The following is a 17,988-nucleotide window of genomic DNA, read 5'->3' as shown; positions in this document are numbered from 1 at the left end:
ACCGTGTTTTAATCCTAAGTTGGTCTTACCATACAAAGTATTTTCCATAGAAAAATGAATCACTGGTTGAGTAGGAAAATCACTGGTTTAAAGAGCCTAACACATGAAAAAGGGCCCCAATTGAGAACTAACTGTGGGGAACCCTACATCAATCCAGGTTCAACATGTTTACAAAAAAAAATAGTCTTCCACAAGTTCATGAGAAAAAAACCAACAACAACACAAACAACAAAATCGACGCACCTTCCAACGTTATTTTCTGAAAGCCGTTAACCACACAACAATGAATCAGAGACAGTCAATCCGCATAAAGCCGTAGTCCATCCGGAATATTACACTAGACTACCTCATTCTTGTGTGTACAAACTCTCGTGGAGCCCCTCTCACCTCGGCCCCCTTCACTCGAATACAAAAACATTTGCCTGACACGTCCCAACAAAAATCTGAGCCACACCCCTATGCAACATCTCTCTCGCATCCTTCACGTAATAAGTAGATCCCTTATAAATGATCACAATGTTCCTGTTCTGTGCTGCCTTAGAACACTCACTGATAAGTTCTATCCACCACACCCTTCCCGACCCCCTTCTTCTAGTTATTGAATTGGAATGAATAGTTCCCATTCGCTCGTCAACCCGCGCCACCCCGCCACCCACCCTCCCTCTCTCTCCTCTCTCTTTCTCATTCCAGTTTGTTTGCATGCGTGTAAATACTGTCGTACGTCTTTTTTCTCGAAATGATTCACGTTATCGAATCCATTATTGTTTTCATATATTACACAATGAACAAATATGAAGCCCAAAGGATATGTAGTTCGACAAAGTTTAACCAATCAATTAAATCCAATCCACCGAAGAGAACCTGAATTCTTCGGTCCAAGCATAATACCATTGAACGCGACACACGGGGAGCGCCAGCGTGTCCACACATGCAATGTTCTGGCCTGTGGGATCCTTCTGAGCATAGAATGAACAGAACGTTGAACTCCTTGCTTTGACTTTTAGCTGGAGTTGATAAACACGCTTGTTTTATGTTTCCCTGATCACACTCCTTGGGTGCCTCGTATATGCATCCAACAAGCAGAGCAGTGTGACCACGGCCAACATGTGTGTTGTAAATTTAACATGTGACAAAAAATAACGAAAGGTTTAAATGCAACTGTTAGACATCAAACGCTGTGATGGTAGGAATTATCAATGCCTGTTCTCAGTAGCATGGGAAAGCTGTCTGCACTTACTTTCCTTATTTCCCCTAACGGATAAGGCCGCCATAGCCGAGTGGTTCAAGGTTGCACTACTTGAATCTGTCCCGGTCGAATCTTCAGTGATCAGCCTCGTGTAAAGGGTGACTTTTCGACATCTCCTACGGCTCATATATCTGCAAGCTACCTGACCTTCGTGTAACCCAACGCGCTTGCAGCCATCGGCAGTAAAAAATGCCTGAATAATGACGTTGTGTTTGAGAAACCAAATACATACCCGCAAGGCAATGAACTCTATCCGAAAACAATGTGACTTGATGGCACCCGGTAATTATAACAAAAAGTCATATTTGTAAACCGTTACATAAATGTCTGATGGGTGTGCAGGTACCTAATATTTGATTTTGAATGACACAGATTCGCGTGTGAAATTGAGCGCCCCCCTGGAGCCGCGCCGGGTCACTAAGGCAGCCTGTTGTTTTTTTGATTGACCGCCAGTTTTTTATGCCCCTTAGAGGTTTTTCTACGTTTACCGAAAATGGCGACTTTAGTGAAGTATCCAAACACCATGTAATCAATCAGGTACCCATTCTCAATCCTAGTGGAGTGAGAAAATCAGCGGCTACTGTGTTTCCAAAGGCCTCAGACCCAGCACCATACTCAGGCCTCAACCCTGGATACTAAACACCCCGGGTGAGATTCCAACTGCATAACCGAATCTGCCACGGTGGCCTCGAAAACATTAGGGGTTTACGAAAAAAAAAAATGTCTTTCCACTCAACTTCATAGAGAACTTTCAAGATGGCCATGTTTCACAACAGAATGCACAGTAACAAGGCAATAATCGACGCACCTTACAACGATATAGTGGTTTACGTGCCAAAGACAGTAAACGCTGAGCACAACATTAATCAGTCAGACATGTCAATCCTGCTACTATCAATTGCGGCGCATCAGTTCCATCCGGAAATATCTGCCCACTGAAGCAACATCTAGACTTGTTTCTCTCATTTTCTCTCGCCTTGACTACTATAACTCTCTATTGTCTGGGTTGCCTGCTTCATCCATTCAGCCCCTTCAGCGCATACAAAACTCTGCTGCCTGACTCGTCCTCAGACAGAAAAGATCTGAGCACATCACTCCTCTTTTGCAACATCTCCACTGGCTCCCTGCCTCACACATAATATAAAGTACAAGATCAGCACTCTATGTTATAAATGTATTCACAAATCTGCCCCTTCCTGTCTCTGTGGCTGCCTTCACCTCAACACTCCACCTCGCTCACTACGATCGGCTTCGGATCCACTCTGTTAACGCATACCCAGATTCAAACACTCGACTGTTGGCCGCCGTTCTTTCTATGTCTCCGGACCTTGCAATTGGAATGAACTTCCTCTTTCGCTTCGTCAAGTCTCCGCAGTCAGCTCTTTCAAGTCTGGCCTTATAACCCACCTCTTCCCAAAATAGCCTCCCTTCCCTGCCTCTTCCTTGTCTTCAGTTTCTTCAGTTTTAGAGTTATGCATGCGTGTAAATGACTGGTGCGAAAGCGCTTTGATTTGTCTCTGCACAAGATTCAGCGTTATATAAATACCATTATTATTATTATTATTACTATTATTATTATTATTACAACAGAATGACACAACTGACTGAAGGCACCAGACCGGATAGGGTTAGGACAAAAGGTGTCAACCCAGACTCGTAGATTTAAATGTCTGCCACTACATTGACGTTATCGAACGAAGAGATAATCCCTAGAACTTTCTTCATTCTCAAGAACATAATGAGCATTGTCTTCGACACACAGGACAACCAGCAAGCAGTCCACACAGCTCATGTCTGCCTTTGTTCCTTCTTGTTTAGCAATAGACACGTCGTTAACAAACCACGCTTTCGAACATTCTAGACTTGTTTAAGACCCTCTTTTCAGCCTGCCAGAGATCCTGATAAACTCGCTTTCCTTTTATTTTCCCTGATCAAGCTTTCCTTGCGCTGACTCCTCTTCCTTGCCTGCAACAAAATTGCAAGCATGTGTGACCACAGCCATATCCATGTTTGGGCTTAGGAAATTTTAACATGATGACAAAAGAATAACGAGTGAAGGTATGATTTCAAGTAAATGAACTGTTAGACATCTAAAAGCTGCCTGTGTTCATGCGTTTAGTTAGTTGTATCAATGCTCTGTTTCCTCTCAGTATGATCATTGGTTTGGAAAGCATGTCCTTGCACCTTCACTATTTCTTTTCACGTTAGGTCGTGATAAAGTTCTTCCCGTCTCACTCTGTCTCTTGATCTGTTGTGTTCCATGTCACACTACTCTGTAAATTCTTCTCTTCACTACTATGTAATGCTTATCAGTATCAGTATCAGTAGCTCAAGGAGGCGTCACTGTGTTCGGACAAATCCATATACGCTACATCGCATCTGCCAAGCAGATACCTGACCAGCAGTGTAACCCAACGCGCTTAGTCAGGCCTCGAGAAGAAAAAAATGCTCAGTGTAAGTATAGATGTTTGGGAACTGCCAGCCAAATAGATCGGACCCGCAAGGGAAATGAAATCTATCCAAAACCATTGACATATGTGATGGACCAACCCAAGGTTTTATAATCACTTTAAAGATATGTATGTTGTAGAACCAGGAGCTAAATGTAAGAACTACATGGAGTGCAAAGGTAACGCTATTATTTAGTATTTTGTATTTCTTTTTATCACAACAGATTTCGCTGTGTGAAATTCGGGCTGCTCTCCCCAGGGAGAGCGCGTCGCTACACTACAGCGCCACCCATTTTTTCGTTGTTGTTTTTTTTTGTTTGTTTGTTTGTTTGTTTTTCCTGCGTGCAGTTTTTATTTGTTCCTCCTATCGAAGTGGATTTTTCTACAGAATTTTGCCAGGAACAACCCTTTTGTTGCCGTGAGTTCTTTTACGTGTGCTAAGTGCATGCTGCACACGGGACCTCGGTTTATCGTCACATCCGAATGACTAGCGTCCAGACCAATACTCAAGGTCTAGTGGAGGGGGAGAAAGTATCGGCGGCTGAGCTGTGATTCGAACCAGCGCGCTCAGATTCTGTCGCTTCCTAGGCGGACGCATTACCTCTAGGCCATCACGCCACTGATACTTAGATGACAACCCCGGGATCTGATTTTCACAACTGAATAATTCAGCCAATGTTATTCCTCCATTCCTCCCGTCCTCCCGCAGTGCTGGGAGTTAATTTCTGTAGCCCGTTAACTGATAGAAAGGTACACATCCGTTGGCATTTCTGTTTAATAACTACGATGTAATAATTAATTGCAATGTTTTTAAAAGCGAATATGTGAAATGCTTTTATTTGAGAACATATGTTTATTACTCTTGTTTAATCAAGTTATTCGCGTGTGGGGGGTGGGGGGTTGGGGGGTGCGGGTGTGTGCTGATTATCTGGTTGTGGTTTTCCGCAATTCATCTTTATTCTTATCTTATCTGTCTATTATAATCAATGCGCAGTGTAGTAGGCTATGTTTATAATTATATTAAAATAATGTTTCTTAATTCTTTCTGTTTTTACATTAAGAATTTAGTTATTACCTGCAGTGTGTGGATGTATGTATGAAACGATGTATGTGATATTTTTTACATTTGTATCTTCGTAATATTTGTAGGGGCTGTTGTTGGCTTTTACAGTTATGGTCCCCATGTTGTTTACTTGTCTATGTTGTGATAATGCACCTGACCAAATTTCTCCAGTTGGAGATAATAGAGTTATTCCTATCTTATCTTATCTTATCTTATCTTATCCTCCACAGCAGAAACAACCTTATTTCTCACATTGAGATAGAGCCCCCTGTTGTCTCACCCTCTGACAGCTTGCGGAGGGTAGTTCACAGATTCGATCACCTCCCCCTCCCCCGTGACAGTTCTGTGAATCATTTCAATACCATCAGTAACATTAGCATAATCAAATTACCCTTCCCCCCTGCCTCTCCATTCCACTTCCGCCCCCCACCCCCTCCTCCTCCCACGTTTCATCGCTACCAAACATACAATGGCCACACCTGTGATTTTCTTCTCTTTTTTTTCCTTCTTTTTTTTGTGAACAGACTATAAACCAAAGAGGAGAAGACACCCATACCTGGAGTGTCCCTCGGATGTGTGGCTGGGTTCTGCACTGGCTTCCTGCTCAGCGTGGAATTTCTTGAGGATGAGGAGAGTGGTCAGCAGCACCAGGACACTTTCCACACTGACCCCGATCAGCAGCTTCATGCTGACTGGTACAACGTCCAGCCCCCGGGGCATCGTGGTGCTGAAGAAGCTGGAGTGAAATGTCAACATCCACCGTCATCGTCCTTATCGCCTTTGTCGAAGTCGTTGTCGTTGACAACATCACATCATCGTCGACGTCATTACCAACATCACCATTATCATTATCAACACATGCATGGCCACAGTACAAATTGTGACGCTGCTTGATTAGCAACTTAATGTTAAAAAAGGGGTTTAAAGGTCCGATAGCCTTTTACGGCAGTAGGGGCAGTGAACTCATTTATGTTCACTGTGTCAAGGGCTCAGCACCGGAAGGCGGGGACCAGTCCTTTCCTTCCACCGCTCAAACATTCTCTTTGGTTAATATTTCCCCTCATTAACTCTCTCCATACGAACGGCGAAAGAGACGACGTTAACAGCGTTTCATCCCAATTACCACCATCAAAATATTACAAGCGGAAGGCTCTTACACTGAAGAGGTGAATGTTGACAAAGAATACCACAATTCTGACGACGGAAGATAAAGCTTGGATCATTCAGACACCCACTGGACATCCGAGGGGTCTGTGTAGAGGAGAAGAGAGGACTGGCTGTACTGAATGAGTTAAACGAAGAGAGTGAATTCAAACAGCGACCGGTTGTCTTTCATGTTTTCATCTCTTCCCACTCTGTCTCACAGTAATTAATGGTTATGAAATATATCATGCCTTTACATCATTATTGCGACCAGAAGATACTTATCAAATCTTACCTTTGCTAAATTCAGAATCATCATTCATTCAGTTCAGGTCAGGAATAAACGAACTGAAAATCAATGAGCTGTTTTTTGCTTGTTTGTTTTGGGTTGTTTTTTTCCAGTAGCCGAGTGGTTAAAGCGTTGGCCCCCGGGTCAACAGTTGTGCAGACCTACTAGCGTCTGAACCCCCTTCGTGTGTGTGCGCACGCAGAAGATCAAATATGCATGTAATACATGTCAGCATTCGGTGGGTTATGGAAACAAGAACGTACCCAGCATGCACGCCCTCGAAAGCAGAGTATGGCTGCCTACATGGCAGGGTTGACAAAGAAAAGGCAGAGGATGCCGCTGGCAGTTCCTAGTCACGACTCTGCACGCAGGCGGCTGTGGGGTGATGGTCGTCCGTTGTAGACTGGGGCAGATGCCGCGCCCGTATCCTCCCACAGCGTCAGAGCAGCCCTTTTTAGGGACAGCACTGCTCTCCCCACATGGGGAAGGGGAGATAAAAGGATCCCTAAACAAAGCCTGCCTCACCTAGTACCTTGTAGGAAACTGCACCTACTTGGACCGGACATCCAACACTAACAGTCGAAAACAACAGAAGAAAAGAACCAGGAGTCATGCCCTGACTCTGTGTGCCTGAAATGTTCGCACCCTTTTGGACAGAGTCGACAGACCAGAAAGGCGCACAGCGCTCAATGCTAGAATGCTTGATCGTTAGCAGGTGGGCATAGCATCCCTGAGCGAAACCAGGTTTGCCGGTGAAACCCAGCTAGAGGAAGTTGGAGGGGGCTACACCTTCTACTGCACTGGGAAGCCAGATGGCACCCCAAATACCTCAGGCGTGGGCTTTGCCATACAAACCAAACTTGCACGACAGCTTGACAGCCTTCCACGTGGGATAAACGATAGGCTAATGACCCTGCGTCTGAAGCTGTCCAAGGACCGCTTCTCCACAGTCATCAGCTGCTATGCCCCGACGATGACCAACCCTGATGACATCAAAGAAGCTTTCTACGAGGAGCTCAGCCGCACCATTTCAGCGGTAGACAGAAAGGACAGGCTGATCATCTTTGGGGATTTCAATGCCTGCGTCGGCGTGGACTTCTCCTCGTGGCCAAAAGTCCTAGGACAGCACGGCATTGGCAAGTGCAGCTCCAACGGACTGCTTTTGCTCTCGCTCTGCGCGCAGCATGGACTGACCATCGCCAACACCCTCTTCCAACAAGCAGACAAGGACAAGAACACATGGATGCACCCCCGTCTCCAAGCAGTGGCACATGCTGGACTATGTGATTGTCCGGGAGAGGGACAGAGGTGATGTTTCCATTACGCGCTGCATGAGAGGAGCAGTCTGTTGGTCGAACCATCGCCTGGTATGCAGCAAGATGAACATCAGACTTGCACGCAAGCTCCAACCAGCCAGGCAGAAACCCCCTAGAAAGCTGAATATCCACTGCCTCCCTATCACCAAGGACGTGCTGCAGCAGCAAATCCAAGCAGCTCTCCAAGAAATTCCTGCATCGACTGATGTACAAAAGGAATGGAGCACCATTAGAGATGCTGTGTATACAGCAGCAGCTGACACACTCGGCTTTGTACAGAAGAGCCAAAAGGACTGGTTTGACGAGAACGACTCTGGAATCTCCAAGCTCCTGAACACACTGCATATACGGCATCAGGATCACATTCCGATAAAGACTGATGCTCACGACATGAAGACCTTCCATTATGGTCTCCGAGCTGTGTATGGGCCGAGAGTCACAGGATCAACCCCTGTCCGAGCCTTGGACCAGACCACCCTCCTGACAGAAAAGAAAGACATCCTTGCCCGCTGGGCAGAGCACTTCAACACCCTCCTCAACAGGGACTCGTCCGTATCTGACGAGGTAATTGCAGCCCTCCCACAGCTACCAGTCAATGACTCGCTAGCTGTACCTCCCACCAAGGCCGAGACCCTGAAGGCCCTGAAGCTGACAACGTCAGGAAAAGCACCAGGAGTGGATGGAATCCAGGCTGACATCTACAAGTATGGAGGCGAGGTGCTGACAGACTAGCTGACCGCCCTGTTCCAGTCTATCTGGGAGAGAGGGGAGGTCCCCCAGGATTTCAAGGATGCTTCAATTGTCCACATCTACAAACAGAAGGGAGACAAAACATCCTGCGATAACCACCATGGAATCTCTCTCCTCTGCATCGCCGGCAAGATCTTCGCCCGCATCATACTGAACAGACTGGTTGACCATGTCTCCAACACAGTCATCCCTGAAGCACAGTGCGGTTTCCGCTCAGGCAGGGGAACATGTGACATGGTGTTTGCCGTACGCCAGATGCAAGAGAAATGCCGTGAGCAGAACAAGGAGCTCCACGTGGTCTTTGTAGACCTGACTAAGGCCTTCGACACGGTGAACCGCCGTGGTCTGTGGAAGATCCTCCTAAAGTTCGGCTGCCCAGACAGCCTAATCCAGCTGATTTCATCATTCCACGATGGCATACAGGCAAGAGTACAGGAAAATACTGACATGTCGGATCCGTTCCCTGTGGTAAATGGAGTGAAGCAGAGCTGCGTCCTGGCACCCACACTGTTCTCCATTCTCTTATCTACCAATATAATTGACGCCTTCCAAGACTGTGATGGGGGCATCTACATCCGGTTTCGCACAGATGGCAAACTTTTCAACTTGCGGCGACTCCACACCAGGTCCAGGGTGTTTGAGGCACTGTTGTGACAGTTCCTCTTCTCTGATGACTGTGTGATTGCTGCACACACCCATGAGGACATGCAGTTCATTATGGACAGGTTTTCAACCTCCTGCAGGCGCTTTGGACTCACCATCAGCCTCAGAAAGACCGAGTCCACGTACCAACTAGCTAGCTCACAGAATGCCAGTGTCTCCCCCCCACCTGCAATCAAGATCGATGACACAAAGATCAAGTCAGTCGACAAGTTTTGCTACCTGGACAGCACCCTATGCAGCAACGGAGCCCTTGATGCAGAAGTGACGCTGCGCATCGTCAAGGCCAGCTCCGCCTTTGGCAGACTCAACAACAGGCTGTGGAACAACAAAGGCATCAGGCTCAGCACCAAAATCAAAACCTACAGAGCTGTTGTGCTGACCACCTTGTTGTACTGCTGTGAAACATGGACGACGTATCGCTGTCACATTCAACAATTTGAGCAGTTTCACCAGAGATGCCTACGAAAAATCCTCGGCATAAAGTGACAAGACAGGGTCTCCAACCTACAGGTCCTAGAGAGGAGCGACCTGCCCAGCATCGAAAGCCTGCTAATCCATTGCCAGCTACGCTGGACAGGACACGTTGTCCGCATGACAGACAGCAGGATCCCGAAGATGATTTTGTATGGCCAGCTGAAGGAAGGCCACCGTGAACTTGGAAGACCCTGCAAGCGCTTCAAGGACACCTTGAAGACAAACCTCAAAGCCTGTGACATAGACATCGCTTCCTGGGAAACTGATGCCTTTGACCGTTCTCGCTGGAGGATGCTGTGCTCTAGTGGCACAAAGACGTTTGAAAACAAGAGAACGCTGGCCATATTAAGGCGAAGCGTGAGCGAAGGAGGAAGGGCTCAACTTTTGAAGACGTTTTCCCTTGCAACACCTGTGGGAAGTGCTGCGCATCCAGAATCGGCCTCTTCTCCCATATGAGGACACACACCGACAGATACGCCTGCCTGCCTACTCATCCGTCGGTCCGACGGGAAACTCCATCATCACATGTATGTGTGCAACACGTGCATCTGTACGCAGGTATGCAGATCGGTGACCAAATGTTTACTTTTCTGAGTTCTGAGTTCAGAGTTTTGGGTTCTGAGCTCTCTCTCTCTCTGTCTCTCTGTCTCTCTCTCTCATTCACTCGTCTCTGTAGCATGTACAAATATTGCTGGTAAAGCCAAAAATGCCTTGCTGTCTATAATGCAGAAGTTGTATTTACTTAATGGCAACTCTGTAGAGCTGTTTATTTCAAACTTTGTGATTCACAGGTAAAACCTATCATGCAGTATGGGTCGGGATTGTGGAGGCTGGATAAAGCAGCATGCAGTCCATTGTAAATCTGTCCATTTGTTTGCTATCAAAAAGTTTCTGAGCAGATTCGAGAACGTCTAATGATTAAGTATATGGTGAAACTAATCAGTATCCAATATATGTGAATTCTGCTGTCAATGCTGTTCGATACTGGTTGAAATTATTGTCGATGGAAAATCATAGACTACCACATAGACTTCTTAGATGCCAATGGTAAGAAAAACTGGGTTTTAAATGTGCACCTTTGTGCGAAAATGGATTTGGATATGTATATTAAAATCAGGGTGTTGGTTGTATTAAAAGTTTTATATACACTCTTTGCCAAAGGTTGATTGATGATTGCAGGTGGCAAAATTGGAATCTGTATATTAGAACGAGTGAAAGGTTTAGTTTTTATAGAACATTTTCCAGTAATCATGGTGTGAAACTTCATTGGTTGCTAGACATTGATAGACACCTTTCACACAAAACAGAGTAATGTTAAAATTTAAAACCAACGAGCCCATTGGAGCAAACAAGCAAATACAAGAACTATTTCCCACCAAAACTGACAAAATTATATCAAAAAGAAGTGTGCATTGGAAAGAACAGAATTTAAGAAGTTTAAACAACGTGCAGTTTTTCTTTTCTGAAAACAGCAAGTGGAATTTAACGGAGTTTGGGTGGGTTCTATAATATTTAGGTGAACATTGTCTGATGCTGCCAAAAATGTGGCACACGAATAAATTGTGAAACTCATCAGCAATGTCGTTTGTTGAACTTTCAAATCGCTGTTTATTTAGATGTGGAGCATTATTCATTGTTCTTGACTGCTAACTCATTTAAACAATCATTCGGTAAAATGATCATCTGGACCAAAATTCTATTAAAACATCTTACAATCAATATACATAACATCGTTGTCAACAAGCCGATACCAATTTTGCGCAAAAAAGGAAATCTTACACAGCGCTTAAATCTCTGAGATGCGCATACAGTTTTTGCTGGTTCAACCAAAGATTACTTAATCCAGTTTCATTAAAGGCAATTTGAATACTTTCAAGTATTGGTTCTGGTGTATGTTGGTTCTATATAAACTGAAGAGGTATAATCATGTAAACTAACGAAGACAGCTTTAGAAGTTCTTTGGTTTGTAACGATCGAGCTCAAACCGCTACCATTCTGGTTTTTAAACAGATAGATACAGGACTGTCTAGTTTCAGAACTAGTTTGTAAATTTTCAGTTGCAATTTTTCCACAATATAATTATAGCACCCCAACCCCCAAATTCACAACCACGTGTAAATACATAAAAAGTGTTTTGTCAACTAATTCAATGATAAGATCGACAGGGAGCTTCGGTCGGTCAGGTTTCCTCAAAAGTCACTTTGAACCTCATTGTTGTCCTCACTGATGTTTAGATCAGGGAATACCCTAACTTTGCCCCCAAAGAAAATTAGAACTCTACAGATTTGGCATTCAAATTCAACTTCCGTTCTTCACAATGCTGTCTGAACACGGTCAGACCATTCTGCATGCCGTGACTGTCTGAGAAAACCACTGCATCGAATGCGTATGAAGAGTTTCCAAAAGTATCAAAAGTTCACTTACATTCATTTTCCTAAAGTGATCAGCATCTCATCAGCAACAGGTGCAAATCCATCTAGGAGGGCTTTTATGTCATTTAAAAACAAAGCAAACATCAGAGGGGAAAGAATTTTCCTTGTGTGACCCCACCATTTTAACTCACTCAGTACGGCCAGTCCTCTCTTCTCCTCTACACAGACCCCTCGGATGTCCAGTGGGTGTCTGAATGACCCAACCTTTAGCTTCCGTCGTCAGAACTGTGGTATTCTTTGTCAACATTCACCTCTTCAGTATAAGAGCCTTCCGCTTGCAATATATTTTGATGATGGTAATTGGGGTAAAGCGCTGTTAACGTCGTCTCTTTCGCCGTTCGTATGGAGAGAGTTAATTTTAACTGTATCTTCGCCCCTCTTCTCCACCAAATCATAAACTGACCTAAAATGCCTTCCGCACGGAGCCATAGTGAGTGAGCGTTTGTCTCGGAGTGGAGGCTATCACTACGTCCCTCGACCCACAGTCCCCACATGACTATGCCTACACCGAAGACCTTTAACACAAACTCACTACAGATGTGGAAGTGGTGGGATAGTCGAAGCTGGCCATTAAAAGGGCACAGAATTTGAAGTAGTTTGGAGTAAAAATTCCCACAAAGCGGCTATAGCGTTCCTTTAAATCCTTTAGTCCCGCACCAAATATACCAAGGGGAATGCAAAGGAGGACGAACTTACCTGATGAACACGGAGGTGGAGACACACATGGTGACCAGGAAGGAGACCTTCTCTCCACACTGCAGAGGCACGAGGAAGACCAGCACGTTTAGGTAGGACGTGATGACCAGGGGCTGTATCAGACACACACTGTAAAACGTCGTCTTCCTGCGCAGTTCTACCACCACTTCGGGCTGCGGATCATCGCTCACTGCTTGGTACATCCTCGTGCTTACATTCGTCAGCAGCCACTCGGAACCCAACGACAACGTGTCGGACAGATCCTCATCAATGACTTCTTTCCCCACTGACCATTCGATAAATGGTGACATGGTGAAAAACTTGATTGAGCATGTTTGTTTGTCATAAGGATACCACTTGAGGTCCATGGGACAGGCCGTTTGTGGCAAAAAGGGGATTGTAACGGTTATGTGTCCTTCGTGTGTTACGTGCATGAACTTGCTTTCTTCCATGACCTCTTTTAAGCTGGCTGAGTTGGGAACAAAGACCCCCGGGGTCCAAATGGAGTCCGATGGCAGGATGATTTCCTCCAGGCCGCCATGAAGGGCAGTGTCCCACGCCAAAGCCTCGTCACGCCAGTCCAGGAATATCACCAGACCGCTTGTTATTGTCTGTTTTATGTCGTTCACATCTACGATGGAAACTATTCTGAATTCGGCGTTGACAAGAACCTGTCAGAAAATGTGCGGCTCAGTTACTCTGTGTGTGTGTGTGTGTGTGTGTGTGTGAGTGAGAGTCTGTGCATACTGTCGTTCGTCGTGTGCGTGCAGAATTTAATCTCATAATTCTTTTATTCAAAGTTCTTTGAATGAACTTAAAGTTTACCCTGGCGATACATGTTTCACCGTTCACCCATCCCATTTACCCTGACCACTGCTTAAGGTCTGTATAGTCACCATCCAGAACGCAACTCCATTGTCTCCCGAGACTGATGGATGCATAATCTGTCCCAACAACTGTTGTAGGATTGACAGTTGGTAAAATCAGTGTGTAGATCAACTGTGAACCTTCTCTTTTTTGCATTGAAAAAAAGTGGAATCCATTTTTTCAAATACAACATTCCATGAAATTTTGTGGGTCGCAACAATATGAAAAAACTTCGAGAAATTAAAACATTAATAGACATGCATTAAATTGTCCATTGAGAAAATATATGTGGGTAATAAACATACATATTATAACAACCCTTATTATTCTGTGCAGAAAATTACTGACCTTGGCTTCCCCCTTGTCTGTGTACGCCAAAGGAACCGTTCGCTCCTGGGACACGGAGAGGCTTCGCAAGTGCTGGGTCAGTCTGGCCGTGGCGGTGCGCATCTTCATCAGAATGTTGTCATCGTTCTTCTCACCTACTGAGTCAGCTGCCGTGGTGTCGTCCGTGTTCTCTGTAAGGTTCGCCCTCATAGATCGTTTCCTTCTTCCTTGGACATCGTTATCAATCGTCTGTTTCTCAGCCTTCACTGCAGTCTCAGCTGTGTCGTCGTCATCGGCACCAGGCGGCTCTGCTGCAGGGCGGTTCTTCCTGGTGGCCGGTTCTCCATTGCCCTCTTCTTTCTCGCTCGCTTTCTCGTTGGTTGATATCGCCATGTCGTCGTCTCTGTCAGGACTGGACTCTGAGAGTTCTCTCGCCGTTAAGATGGCGTAGTAAGTTCCCCACACAACGAGAACAGCGAGAAATGCTTTCCAGACGAATCCCATTGTTTGGTTTCACGTAAACCGACGTCTCAGACACTACTGGGATCCAGAGCTTCTACAATTATGCATACTCTATAGTCACTAATAGTCATGAAACGTTTCCTTTTCTGTGTTTCTTTGAAAGTCTGACATCAGACTCGGCAAGCGCGTAAATAATAACGAAAGTCTCAACAACTGGGAAACTATGCAACAAGAGATCACTGGTGTCCGATCTTACAGAACTCAGTCTCAGAAGTCAATCTTGGGATTTTATGCCGCAGAACATCCCGGTGCACCGTATTTCGACAACGCGCGTTTCGTCCACGCTCGTTTCGCCTCCGCGCATTTTTGCCTATGCGTGTTTCGCCCACAGATTGTCAAGTACGTTCCTTTCGCCTACGCCTTATGCATCAGATGACAGAACTATAAACATCCAAATCCTTTTTCATTGAGTTTATTAACAGCATTGATATCTGTTGAAATGTGTATCCTAAATGTGAACTGCATATGAGTATGCGTCCAGCATTTCCATTATTCTTTGGCCCACTCACAAAGGCTCACAAACGAACTTTCGTCTGTGAATAAATATCCTCGTCTTTTCGTAGTGTGTTCAGTCGTATAATCAGTAATTGACTGCTAGTCGGGTGACTAAAGATATATTGTATCCGTGCAAAATGCATTGCCTGATTCGGTTTTAGAAGTTGAAGTTGAAAAAAACGTTTCTACCAGGAAATGTAAGCATGACTTGAACTGCTGGCGAAGCTAACGAATATGAGTGTGTAGGCGAAACGACCCTGTTGCCATGGTGACGGAAAAGGGGGCCGGGTTTGGAGAACAAGGCGCAGGTGAAACGCGCGTAGGCTACCCGAACAACCAGTTTCACGAAAGGATTTTGTTGGTTGTTTGGTTGGTTTTGTTTGTTTGTTTGTTTGTTTTGTGAGAATACGGACTATCGATAATGCAATAATACGCATGGATTTAGAAACTGTCAACTCTGCCCCCCCAATCCCCCCAATAAACAGCCGTCAGGGACAGACAGCAGTCACCTTTCCTCCACACTTTGCTCGGATCGAGATCTGTCCTCACTGTGCAGAGATCATAGTTGAGCTCGTTTTAAATGTTTGGGTTTTGTGCTGATTTATATCAGTGTGTCGTCATTGTTCATTACTTGATTGGTTGTGTGCGTGTGATCGCGCGCGTGTGTCTATGTGTGTGTGTGTGTGAGGGCTGTAAAGGATGCACTGCACTGCACTGCACTGTATCAGGTTATCTTGCCCAAGGGGCTGTTCTGGATGCATTATAGAAAGGTGCTGTGGACACAATATCGATTTAGCCTGATACTACCGATAATTTTCTTCCTCCTGTGTGGGTGGGTGGGTGTGGGTGTGGGTGCGTGCGTATGTGTGTGTGTGTGTGTGTGTGCGTGTGTGTGTGTGTGTGTGTGCGCGCGCGCGTGCGTGTGTGTGTATGTGACTGTGTGTCTGTGTGTGTGGCTGTGTGTGTCTGTGTGTATAAGAGAGAGAGACAGGGAGAGAGAGAGAGTCAGAGACAGAGAGACGGAAAGAGAAAGACAAAAAAGAGACAGAGGGTGTAAGTGTATATCCAAGACGCTCCGCAGAATGTGAAATCAATCTCCATAGAAAATAATTAAAACAAAGCAATGCAAATATGAATAAGAAAGCAATATGTTTTAGCACCATAACTGGCTGTTTCTTTCTGCTTTGAGCCGTGTGTTGGATTTATCGACCAGTCTCACTCAGATAATAGGCCTGCAGTGCAAACCTTTAGTCTGTGATCATTTAACAATGACACTGAACTCTGTCGCCACAACCATCACATCATATTTCTCTGTTATGGAAACAGGTATAAAAAAATATATATCTATCAAATGTCTAAAATTAAACACTTTTTGGATCTTCACTGTCGAAAACTATTTGTCAGTGCTTATACAGAATCACACATTAACTGTGCTTCTACAGCCTCTATTGGTATGCACAGAAGAGCTGTAAAACTGATTCTTTTAAAATCTTCATCATTGACTATATCTGATTATAAAGCTCTCGATATCCTCCCACTGAAAACAAAACTTCTATATAACAAAGGCCTGTTTATGTTCAAAATCATGTCTGGATTTGCTCCCCCCTCACTAAAGAATAAATTTGTAACCAACACTCATCGTCATGTTTCCAGTTCAAATTACATTTCAGTAAATCAATGATTCACCCAATAAAATAATTTCATTTGAGAGCAGAGAAGCGTCTTCCATCATTAGTGTGAACTTATCCAACCAGTCAGCGTGCTTTGCAGGATTCCTATAAATAAAGCCTATAAGAAACAGTTCCGATTTTTTAAAGTGTACCTCGATCCATACTGATTCAACATGGTGGTTTTCGAGTGATTCAATTCTTTTGAAATTGATATGTTCATGAACATAAATAAATAAGCCCGTTTCCTTTGGATTGAAAGGATCCTTACGAACGACATTATATCCAGGCATGGTTATGTCAGAGCCTGACATATGTTCTGATAATCTTGTTTCAGCAAATCCAAAAATGTGAAAGTTTTTTTTTTCTCCAAAATTATTCAGTATACCAGAAACATCAGATAACTTATCAATTATATGATTGACATTAAGAAAGCCTACTATCAAACCTTCTGCCATTGGCCATGCATCGCGCGTCTGGGGTGTGTTAGCATTCATGATTTTCTAAAAATATAAGTAATGAAAAATTAAATAAGCAAGACACAGGACAATCTAAATTGTATAGGAACAATAATATCAATAATAATATCAAGTAGATAGCAAGCAAATTGAAGAAAATGTAAATTTTGAAGATCAAACACTATAAGGAAGAAACATTCAAGAACGCGAAACCAATCAAATGAGCAATTATAGGGTAGATAACAATTTCACGTTATGATGACGGGTGAATATATATATATATATATATATATATATATAGAGAGAGAGAGAGAGAGAGAGAGAGATTCAAGATTCAAGATTCAAATGGTTTAATGACTTAAGCAACATGCTCATATCACCGTGGAAAACACGCTCCCCCCCTCTCCCACCCCTTCGAACGTTCCCTCCCTCCTACACTTTTCACAACATTCTATTGCTTTTCATAGGGAAGACAAAACAATATCTAACGGTATGTATACGCACAATCATCGTAGACTACTGCTGAGGTTGATATCTAAGTAACCCGAGGCCATCGACCCGATTACGTAGTCACAGAGAGGGAGGGGGAGAGAGAGAGAGAGAGAGAGAGAGAATATTCAAATAACATTTGTCAATTTAACTATCTTCACAATCGATTAACATACATTTCCACCAACGAATCAATTAAACAGTGGCAACATAAATCGAATGGCATTTTGCATGCTAAGAATTGGTTTTCGAAATGAAGCTTTGTATGTGAGATCATTTACGCTGAGTCACTTCGCAGTCTTAAGCTATGGTAAATAAATTTTGCTAAGCTGTTTGAATGTTGCACATCACACAAAAACGCCATGGGATGTATTTTAAGTTTCTTCACGTTTTCTTTTGTAAAATATTTCTGTCTTAAATCATCGGTTGCTGTGCACATCGACAGAAAATGCGTTTCATCTTCCAATCGGCATTTACACAAAGGACACGATAAATCTACCCCATAGTCAGAAGAAAAGCGTAATTTATGTGTTTTTATGTCAGATATGCCAAGCCTGAATCGAATGAATGTGTCTCGAAGTTTAATATTTTTGATACTTTCGAAGTAAGATTCTAAAGATAATTCAGTTTTGAACAATCTG

This window comes from Babylonia areolata, chromosome 3 (assembly GCF_041734735.1).
Source record: "Babylonia areolata isolate BAREFJ2019XMU chromosome 3, ASM4173473v1, whole genome shotgun sequence".
NCBI lineage: Eukaryota > Metazoa > Mollusca > Gastropoda > Neogastropoda > Buccinidae > Babylonia > Babylonia areolata.
Note: the sequence above shows the minus strand (reverse complement) of the source record.